This window comes from Etheostoma spectabile, chromosome 24 (assembly GCF_008692095.1).
Source record: "Etheostoma spectabile isolate EspeVRDwgs_2016 chromosome 24, UIUC_Espe_1.0, whole genome shotgun sequence".
In the NCBI taxonomy this organism is placed as follows: domain Eukaryota; kingdom Metazoa; phylum Chordata; class Actinopteri; order Perciformes; family Percidae; genus Etheostoma; species Etheostoma spectabile.
The window spans coordinates 4193705-4201726 of record NC_045756.1 but is presented as its reverse complement, the minus strand read 5'-3'; the positions used below and the strand labels follow the sequence as shown (position 1 = coordinate 4201726).

Sequence of the window (8022 nt, the reverse complement as noted above, 5' to 3'; positions counted from 1 at the left end):
CCTGTCCCTATTATAAATGTTCCCTTTTTGAAATCACTTCATCTGTACCTCTCTCTCTCTCCTCCAGTATGGTTTGATGCATGTACACCTCGCCATATCACACACAGAAATCCTCTGTAGTCCTGCATTAGGTTGAGTTGCCACGTTTGCAAAAAAAAAGAAAAATCAGAATTATAAATAAAAGGTAATGATGCTATTATCATGCTCTCTTACTATCCTGAGCGCCGCGCCTCACCTTTCTATTTGAATAATGATTTATAATCATATTAGTTCTCTCCGGAGCCCTGCTCTGGAAAAGTAAAAAGCTATTATCCAGTTGTCAGCTTCCAGGAGACGCAGTGGGAGATGGAGCGATGATGCTGACACACGCACACGCTGTAGCTACACACGCTGTAGCTACACACGCTCGGTACACACACGCTTGTGCAAGTAGAAACACACCCGCTGCGTGCATACAGTATATGCACACGCAGAGCCTTTCTGCTGCACACACAATCAATAGTGCAGATACATATTAGCTTGCAGGCGCGCACACACGCACACACACACACAGACACACCCACGCACACACACACACACACACACACACACACACCCACGCACACACACACACATATCTCCTTTTCAGCCTCAGTAGATGAAAAAAAAAAGATTTCAGGCAAGAAATGCTGTTTGAAAATTGTTGTGCTTGTTTAAACCAGCTTGTAGTGCCAGGTGGGTGGAGTTTACAGCCAGAGACACACTTGTCAATCTCATAATATTGACTTCAAAATACATATATTCCATGTATCTAAGCTCAAATTTAAGAATAATGGGCTTAAAGAGTGGATGTTTCAAATGTGTTTCCAGGAGAAAAGCTGCCTGTAAATGGACCAATTCAACCAATTGTTAGCATAATTACTAGTAGTATAATTTTTTGATAAGAAATTAGACACAAATAGCGCTGTTGAGAATATAGTCTAGAAGACAGAACACATCTGTAAACCATAGGGTGATAGATGCTGAGACATATACACTGTAGATAGTGAGCAGGAGAGAAAATAAGATATCATGCATCACTGATCAATACTGTCACCTGCTCGGCCTAATCCTTATAAAACGCATTTAGACAGAACATGGTGGCGGCTTTATATCAGGGCCTGATCTGGGAAACAGGAATGTGTTTACACTGAGCATTAAAAACTACATTTGGTTGCAATTTGTCATTAAGCCAGGTTTAAGATGGATGTCTCAGATTGTTGCTGTAATGGAAAAAAGAGAAATGCAGTATAACTGTCTTTTTACAGTATTTTTAGTAAGAAGAAATGTTACTTTATTTCAGCTAGACTTTCTTCTTTGCCACTTTAAGTACTACCTAACTTCCCAAATGCAGCTCTTTGCCGCTTCCCACTCTGCTACTGAATACCATCCTAACCATTAAAATGATTCAGTCTCAGGGAACTCTGCCTGTAAGAAACATTCAATTTAAACTAATAAATGAATATAGAGTTGGGCAATATATCGATATTATATCGATATTGAGATATGAGACTAGATATAGTAATATGGCATAAGTGTTGTCTTTTCCTGGTTTTAAAGGCTGAATTTCAGTAAAGTGATGTCACTTTCTGAACTTACCAGACTGTTCTATTATTTGCCTTTACCCACTTAGTCATTGTATCCACATTACCGATAATTATTTATCAAAAATCTCATTGTGTAAATATTTTGTGAAAGCACCAATAGTCAACACTACAATATCGTTGCCGTATCGATATTGAGGTGTTTGGTCAGAAATATCGGGATATTTGATTTTCTCCACATCGCCCAGCCCTACCTGCACCTCTCATGTGTAACATTGCTATCAGGTAGTGCTGTTTTTGGAGTACAACCATTTTTATAATTACATCTGGTGCCAACAAAGGTAAAAGAGCCTGGTCTCCTGTGTGCCAGAGGCCTTTCAAACTAAAAGCCTATCTGACACCTTTAACAAGGAAAACATTGAAGCTTTGAGGAAATGGCCATGAATAAATACATGACAGTCAAGTCTACATAACCAAATCTATGAAATCACTGACAAAACACAGACTGTTTAATACTGGAAAAATCAGAAGGCTTCCTAAACAAGTATCATCATCACCATCATTATCAAACTCAAACACATCCAAATAAAAAGCCATTTTACCATTACAACCCAAGTTTTGTTGAGCCTTTTCATGGGAAAATTAACACTCATGACAACATACACAGTGCAAAAGTAAATGGGACTCACTGTCCACTACACCCAAATCTCACAATACATTTTCCTCAAACAAATTTGAATCAGCCAGAGGTAAATCAGCAGCTCGTAACTGTGCTGCTAAAGATCCTCGGCTCCTAGATGAGCCAAATGCAACCTAGTACTCAGGTTCTTGTGTTTAATATGGTATCTTGGTTGGTACCAAGCCCTGGTCTCCCTGAATTGCTAGTACGGGAGCGAACCTGTAAACACCCGAACACTGCACAGCTCCTTTCTGTCAACATTCTGTTCAAACTCGACAAGGTTGCCGCTGTAAATAATGTCGATAAAAATGTCAAGCGGACGGTTTTTGGTTTCTGTGTCAAGCGAATGATCAGGAACACTGGTGGATGGGACGCAGTGAGAGTCTATTTCAGGGGACGAGATCTGAGACAGGGGCGCAGACACACACACACACACACACCTACATGCACAACACCAACCTCTTCCTCTTTTTTTAATCCAACACCTACACAGACACACACGCACACACACAAGCTGCTTATAGCTATCTAATCTTGTGAGATTTACATTTGCAGGCCATGGCGGCTGGTGTCAGGGTGTCATGACTGCTGAATGTGATCTTCCATGTCGAGAACATTATTATCACCGAGAGGGATTTAATACAAGGTGCCATCTTCAACAGCACAGATGATCAAAATGGCCAAAATGCACCTTTAAAAAGGATGGTACACACACACACACACACAAACACACGGTGTGAGATTCAGTACAAGGTGGACATAATGAGGCTCTGACCTCACCACACCCTTCCCACCTCCTTCCTCCAGCACCTATTCAGAGATGAATTCTCAACAGGACGCCTGTGGCTGGCGAAACACAAAGAGCAGGCAGGCCAGCAGTAATTACAGCATGCAAATGCCGTTTGGGCTTTTTAATACGGCCGGTGTCGTATCCCTTCAATTGGTTTGACGTTTATCACCCGCACACGCGCATCTGTGGCGCCTAGAGGAAGGGAGGGGACAGGGGTCATCTGTTCATTCATTGCATTTGGAAATTTCCTGCTTCTCTTTTTACTGTTTGCCTTTTTCTTTTTCCTTTACAGCTGTAAACAAATATATGGAGAGACAGAAATGCTTATTTTCCCTCTTTCCTCATTCTTTTTTTTGTACATAGGTTAGCAGAAAACTTTGTCATGACAAATGGTTACGCAACTAAAACACTTGGTTAAAGTAAAGGAAATATTCTAGTTATAGTTATCAAACAAAGGTCTGTGACAGGAAGCAACCCACTAACACGACCGCCACACCCTTACTTCCTGCCACGCTCCAGAAAAAAGCACACCATGCCGGAAGCACTGAATGCTTGCATTGGATGTACATTACGAGGTGCAGAATTGTGCAATATGGACGTGAACCCCTAGGAATACTGGGCTTAGCTTTGGGGAGGAATGGTTTGCCGTTTGTTGCTCAAGGGCCCTCAGTCAGGTGTCAGAACCACCGATCTGCCAGCTGTTCTTCCAGCCGTGCTAACAGACACACACAGATGCACCCACACCATTTTCAGATCCTCGCCTGCACTCAGTGAAAAGCTTAACTCCTCCGCGCACCCGCTGCCATCTCTCCCCCACCCCGGTGGGTGTGGGTGTGTGTCTGAGAGCGAAGCTGCCACGGAGACAGGTAGCGGCGGCCAGCTGGTTCGAACAGGTGTACAGACTGTGTGTTCCCATCGGATGGATCTGTGCACTTGGCTGCAGACCAGGGGCTGATGGGTAAAACCCCTCTCCTCCTTGTCTCGTTTTTTTTTGTCTGTCTCTCTGTCTTTACCCATCTCCTTCTCTTCCGCTCTTTATTTCTCTCTCAGACAGGACAGAGGTGTGTGTGTGTGTGTGTGTGTGTGTGTGTGTGTGTGTGTGTGTGTGTTTGCTCGTGCGGTGGGTGCGTGCGTATGTTCATTGTACGTGAGTGCGTCATTGTGGTACTTCCATTCCCCCTCATTTTGACTTGGTTGGTAGGCAGCAATGGCGCGCACACACACACACACACACATACACACACACACACACACACACACACACACAAATATAAACACACACATATACACAACCATGCATGACCAGACAAACAGTGTTCAGTGCAGCAGGCTGATGTGAGAGTAACTGTACATTGAGAGAAGGTCACTTCCAACAGACAGACAGAAAGACCCCAGAAATTATATCACTGATGTTTACACTGTAATAAAAAAAATCACTTAGTATCTTGATCATAGTGCAGTTTTTCCAATTTAACCCCCCCCCCCCCCCCCCATACCACACATACAAATGTGAGGAAAGTGCCTTCTTTGGGGTTTGCTCTGCAGCAGGTTCTTTTACAAATCAATGAAATTGAATTTGTTCTTCTTAAATGCTTGAAACAAGAAGTGGTGTCACTCATGAAGGATAAATGCTCTATCCTCCGATTCACCTGAACTTTAAAGTGGGAGTACAGTACACCGAGCGGCTCGGCTGCAGGACCCCGCCGTGCCGCTTTACAGCTGCGCAGAACAAACAAAGACGGCATTTACTTGACACATGTTCATCGTAAAACAAAAAGAAAATCTGAGCATCGATTCCAGTAACTTTCGTGCAAGTCTTCCCTAGATGAACTCTCGTTTTCCTTTGAAGCACTTCCGCGGGTCACGGGGTCAACGATGAGGTCATATCCTGTCTTTCCTGATCAGGCCTGAGGGACTGGCTGCAGATGTGGGGGCTGAGAGGTCGACTTTCTCATGAAAAGAGATAGCAAAGGCGTCTTCCTTTACTTTCCCCCTACGTACTCGAGATTCTCAGGGTTTTGGAGGAGGTTAAACACTTCTATCTGGGGTTTCATCTCATGGGACGCCATCAGCGAATGACCAGAATACACTGAGAAGCCCTTTGTATCTAAACCATGTAATGAACCCGCCATATGCACATGTGCACTTCAGGGTTTTAATGTTTAACAAAGTTGTGTTTTTGTGAGTGAATCATTGGTTAAGATAGCAAATTACTGGAGACGTCGCGCACTGATCCTAAGGATTAGTGGAGCATCAGGGTGGCACACAGCTAATGCCAGGGTCGGATTCAAACCCACGGCCAAGGACTCAGCCTACATGGGGCACACACTCTACGGGGTGAAATGGAGATGATTCAACCGGGAGAGTTTTGTGACAATACAAGCCGTAGAAGTGCTGCAGCTGGGAGTCATGTAACATTTGGCTCGTTCGAGATGAACTGCGCCTCACCTGTAAAGTGGACGAGAGCAGACGGCTACAGCCGGGGGCGGGGACAAAAATCTCAAGTCGGACAGTTTCCAGCCGTTTCCAGCAGTCTTCAGGCTGAACAGACAGAGACAGAAACACCGTGGTCCAATTCTGATTTATTAAAATGTTATCAGACCCATATATCAGCTTGTACACAGTCTCCAATTGTTTTAATTATGACAGAGCTCTCAAAGAGCCCTACATGCGATCTGTTGCTGATTTTAATTAACATACTGAAGATGATCCGTGATCTGTCACTATCAGCCACACAACATGTTTTATGAACAGAATAAGCCTTTAAATTAGACAAATGGCAATTAAAACCGTCATCAAGTTGAGTCGATTTTTTAACCAATTAGCTGTTAAATCAGCCGGCGTTTCCCAGCAAGCCCTGGGTCCGCCTGGGTCTTGCAGTCAGTGAAAAACAACTGCGCTGCCTGCGTCTCAGAACTGCGGCCGCCTTGAACTTGTGAGGTCATCGTAGCCTACGTGTGCATGACGTCACAGCAAGTCGGGATCAAGCCGGGATCAAGTCGGACACATATCTAACCAGCATGCACTGGGCGGCGATAGCCGGTGATCGATTCTGCGCAGACCTGGCTCATCTCGAACAAGCCTATAGTCCATAGAGGAAATGAATGGGACTCACTTACACAACCAGAGGCACCAGAAATAGCTGCTCCCGCTTCACAACTCAACGGTTGTTTGGTTCCATTAAGCTTCGGCACATGAGCCAAAAACGAATGCAGACATGCAAGCGCTCTCCGCTGATTAAATATGCCCTCTCACCAAGCCAGATCGCGCAGGCACCGTGGCTAAAGCCTATTTAAAGTGTCTATTTGACCTGTGTGTATCCAAATACATCCTGTTAAAATACAAGATCTCTTTTGCAACAGAGGCCATGGCAAAATAGCAGTCCAGTGTAATGAAATAACAAACAATAACCATGCTCTATGACATAAAATGTACAGGCAATGATACCTGACCACTGCTTTGTCAATAAGGGTGGTGGAACCGCTAATAGAGCATTATGGGAGCCCAGGGACCAATGCTGACAGGTGATTTATGTCGCCTCTGACGACTTCGGCCCTTGAACAAAACCATGATAAAAGGAGAGCTAGATTGGAACAAGCAGAATGATGAATAGACTACATGATCCAGAGACCCGTCTCATTAGGGAGAGGAAAAGAGAGAGACGGAGCTTTGGCTATTTAGCTAATGTAGCGAGTCATTGTGTGCGTGTGTGTGTGTCCATCTGCTTACATACGTTCATGCATGTGCGCGTGTGTGTGTGTGTGTGTGTGTGTGTGTGCGTGTGTGTGTGTGTGTGTGTGTGTGTGTGTGCACACCGAGGGACCTGAGCAGCAGCAGCTTGCTCTTGCAGGAGCAGGTTTGAAATTAATGACACACTAAATATATGGCGAGGAAGCTTGACCCCGCATAATGGCGACATATAGGATTAACCTTGGTTGTCACTTGGAGCCATTGTTAGCCCACATGCTGCTACAAGTACACAGGGGGCTGTGGCTCCAAATAGGTTTTTGTGAGCCCCAGTGCTACGGGAAAAAAAGAATAATAATAATAAAAAAAAACATGCTTATTTATTCCCTCACTGCTTCAGGGGTTTAAGCGCTGCATTTAGGATTAAAGGATTCAAAGTTTGCGTTTAATAAAAAGTCAAAGCTTGAATCGACCCAGAGAGGAGTAAGCAGGGCATGGTGGATTATAAGAGATAGATTCAAAAAAAAAAAGGTGTCCTGGATGGTTAAGGACATTAGAGGAGGGGAGCAGAGCAGAGGAGATATGTTTGGCTTTTAGACTTTTGTTCAGACAAAACATTTGAGGGCATAGACTCGGATTCAGGGAGGGGGGGAATAAAAGTCAGTTGGATTCAGCCTCTGGAGACCATTAATATCTGTGCAAAATGTCATGACGATCCATCCAATAGTTGTTGAGTTATTTCAATCTGGGCTGAAAAACACAGGCATTCCCATTCCATAGAGCCACACCGCTAGCATGGCTAAAAACAAAAAGAGAAGAGTTGGATCCATCACATTGTCAGAAGTCAGCCTGTTCACATTTCCAAAACCTCCCTGGCTGAAGCCTCCTGTTTTTATTGCCATGATGGATTTCCCATTTAGCTTGACCCTATATTCATTAAAAGAGGATTTAAGCCCGTTAGAAAGGGAGAGGAGAGAGGCCCCTTGGGGACGGTGTTTACTCTGCTGGGCCCTCCCTCCTGCCTGCAACACACACTTTCTCTCTCCCCCACACACACACACACACACACACACACACACACACAGGCTGCTCCCCTTGGCCTATAACTCTCTCTCAGACAGGGCTTGTTAGGTGTGGAGGGCTGGGGAAGAGGGCCCAGGTTTTATTAGTGGCAGCAGCTGCACTCCTCTCTGGCTCTATAAAAGGTAATTACTGCTGGTGGTAACAAGCTAATTGATTGCTAATTAGGTGAATCAGTAAGTGCTGTCCCGTTTATTGACAGATGGTGACAGTGTGTGTGTGTG

The 8022-nt window shown here is 44.5% G+C and overlaps 1 long non-coding RNA gene across 1 annotated transcript in view; it reads left to right on the top strand.

Moving 5' to 3' along the window:
* LOC116673970 (uncharacterized) overlaps window positions 1–8022 on the top strand; it is a 12336-nt gene that overhangs the window by 577 nt on the left and 3737 nt on the right. Inside the window, exon 2 of the long non-coding RNA XR_004327931.1 lies at window positions 4694–4698. This is a non-coding gene — a long non-coding RNA (uncharacterized LOC116673970). The remainder of the gene's footprint in view (window positions 1–4693; window positions 4699–8022) is intronic.